This window comes from Trachurus japonicus, unplaced genomic scaffold (genome assembly GCF_045865225.1).
Source record: "Trachurus japonicus isolate A0001 unplaced genomic scaffold, Traja_1.0 AP030374.1".
Lineage (NCBI taxonomy): Eukaryota > Metazoa > Chordata > Actinopteri > Carangiformes > Carangidae > Trachurus > Trachurus japonicus.
Window position 1 is genome coordinate 56,644 of NW_028220507.1, and position 3,431 is coordinate 60,074.

Genomic DNA, 3,431 nt, shown 5'->3' on the forward strand with positions numbered 1-3,431 from the left:
ATCACCACCAGCTCCACGGCCTTGCCCACGAACAAGACTTCGGCCTCGACCACGGCTGGCACAGACCTCTGGTGCTGTCAATGGCCCTTCTCCAGCAGATATCCTAGAAATAAAAGATCAGATCAGATTCATCCCAAAGAAAATTCTAGACAACAGCAGCAGAATAAAAAAAAATGACACCAGTATTTAGAATCACAATAAAAGACTGACTACTTCAGTAACATCAATAAATATTAGAATAAGGTAATATACCATATGATATGGAACTAGCAGGATAATATTCATTTGAAACAGCCACTAAGATGTAGTCTTATGTTTTATATTGAATGAGAATATTGAAATGAAGTGCAAAGCAATAGGGAGTGCTGTAATCTGGGTCCAAGGAGAGATATAAAAAAAAGTGTGGGTTGTAATAAATCAGGTGCTCTGAAGACTAGGAAAGATGAGTAAAATAAATAAAAAAGGGAGCTGGCTCTAGCCAAAAAGGCAGTCTGAGGCACTCTGGATGTAACGTAATAAAAATCCTCTTTTTGACAGGGAAGAGGGGGAGGAGGAAGAGGGAGAGGAGGAGGAGGAGGAGGGAGGAAGAGGAGTAGGATAGAAGAGGAGTAGGAGGAGGAGGAGAGAGGAGGAGGAGGAGGAGGAGAGAGGATGAGGAGGATAGAAGAGGAGGAGGAGGAGAGAGGAGGAGGAGGATAGAAGAGGAGGAGGAGGAGGAGGATAGAAGAGGAGGAGAGAGGAGGAGGAGGAGGATAGAAGAGGAGTAGGAGGAGGAGGAGGAGGAGGAGGAGGGAGGGAGGAAGAGGAGGAAATAGGAGGAGGAGGAGAGAGGAGGCTTTTTGGCTAGAGCCAGCTCCCTTTTTTTACACATTGAAATGAAGTCTGGGTTTAGTGAAGCAACCAAGAGAGCGAACAAGCTAACAAGAGCTAACAAGCTAACAAGAAGCAGAGAGAGAAGCAGTAAAAAAGAGACATCAACAGTAAACAAACTTGAATAATCTTCATTACTTACTCAGATTCAGAAGAATCTCCTCCATCCCTGAATCTGATGGGCACTATTTTCTTCCTGGACGATCTCCTCGACATGTCCAATGTCCAATGTGAAAGAAAAAAAAAAAAACGGCCGGCAAAAATGACGCCGAAAAAAAAAACGGCAAAAATGATGCCGAGAAAAATGGCAAATTACAGCCAAAATACAGCAAACAAGATAAAAAACACAGTTCAAAAAGGCAAAAACACAGCAGAATAACACACAATTACAACACACCACGAAAAACACGCCAAAAATACACTAAAAGTCCAATTCAATATCACCTGTCAAAATATCTCTGTCACACTCTCTCTCTCCTCACTCCCTCAACCTTGGATTTTCCCGCGGCTGCGTGATGCGCTGCACGGCATTACCGTAATGAACAGCATATCACTGAAAAGCGCAAGGCGAGTGCTTTCAGAAACCGTTGGAATCATTTCGATTGCGCATTTCTTTCAAGAGTTACGGTAATTTAAAAAAATGTTGGGAAATTCTGTCGGCGGCGACAGGTTCGCTGTTAAAGGGTTAAGCCTGGTGGTAGATCCATCATCCATGTTTTGTTTTGTTTTTTTATTTTGCTCCGAGATTTTTTACATCTGGAGTCACGTGCACATGACGTACCACACTCTTTTTCCGGTCAGTCGTCATGGAAACGTGACACTCACGGATCTACTAGAACAAACGTGTGTGATCGCGAACTTTATGAGCTGAAAAATGAAACAATGGATCATTTTCACATCAGGTGAAAGCCCCGCGGCTCACAGGAGTCCGGAGCTCTGACGCTGCAGGGGACGACGTGCTAACAGCTACCAGCTACCAGCTACCAGCTAACAGCTAACAGCTACCAGCTAACAGCTAACAGCTACCAGCTAACAGCTAACAGCTACCAGCTAACAGCTGCAGCAGCTGACTGCCTCTTGGGGCCGCGGCTCGGCTCAAGTTAACGTGGACTCGGTGCGTTCCTCTCGGTCAGCTGGTGAAGCAGCGGTCTGATGCTGTCTATTGTCTGATGAGCATGATGTCCGTGACGTGTCTCATTATGTGCGACGAAGTTGTAACGTTGTCAGGTGATGAAAAAGACACCTGATCACGTGTTTATTGAGTATAAAAACTGATTAAAAAAATTAATAAACGATGCTTAGCCTGGCGGGGGGTCAAGTAAGGCCTGGCGGCCCGCCAGGCTTATAATACACTGGGGGAAACCCTGAATATTAAACTCTTAATTACACGTCCCTGTTGCATCTTTTTTTTTTCCTTCTCACTTTTTTTCAGAGGTGCATGCCACGGACGCAGGCTGTGCGGGGTGGGGCGGGTCATTAAAAAAACTGATGATGAAGTCCAGAGTGTGTTATCAGGGGCGCGCTGATGTTGAGGGGAAAGCCGGCGGAGGTATGAGGGAACCGGGTGAGACGGCAGCTGGGTGCATCAGCAGAGCGGGGTTGAAGCAGAGTGCAGACCGGGGAGAGGGAGAGGCGGCCGCCGCCGCGGCTGCTGCACTCGCTGCACTGTGACTCTCCCACTCCTCACGAGCTCCACACTGACAAGCTACCGGCAGCACAGCGCCTCTGTCTGCCCTTTCAAAGTAAAAAGCCGCTGTCTGACCTTTAATAGCGGCGGGGCGGGTTGTGAAAATGGATGCGGTGGTGCGGGGCGGGTCAAAATACTTCGGGCCCGCGCGTCATGCATGCGCACTTGTCTGTGTGTGTGGACGACAATAACGGAGAGTGAGCGCTATGCAGGGATGAATGAACGTAACTATATAGCAAGTTTTTTTTTGGCCCTGTAGCGGGCGCATGGCGTCTGTCCGACTACCCATTTCAATAATGTAAATGTAAATTGACTCCCTTTTTATCTATTTTAAACAAAAGACAATATCCAAATGGAGTGCTGTATTACCATGAAATAAATATTTTTAACCATTTGCTTTTAATCCAATAAACTGTTTTTAACCTTAGCAGACCTCACATCAAACAGACAAAATACGTCCTGTTACATTAACTCATTGAGTGCCATTGACGTCTATGGACGTCAATCAAAATCCAACGCTTGAGTGCCATTGACGTCCATAGACGTCAAATGCAGTTTTCTGCGGCTGGTAAATGGGGACGCTCTCGCGCTCACTGTGAGTAATTTTGGGGCTTCTGGGATGTGTAGAACGAAGAAGACTGTAGATCAGAGCAAGAAGTGAAGAAGAAGGAGAAGACGAGCACGATCGGTACAGAGAAAAAAAGTCGGAAAAAGTTTCTATTTCTAGAGAAAAACGACGGGCAGAGCCTGGAACAAGTGTAACGTGGAGCTGGAGGAAAGCTTAGCCACGGTGCTATTAGCATAGCTCCAGCATGAAGTGATCAGAGGAGGCAGGAAAAGTAAACTGATAGATGATCAGCACCGAAATGCCGAA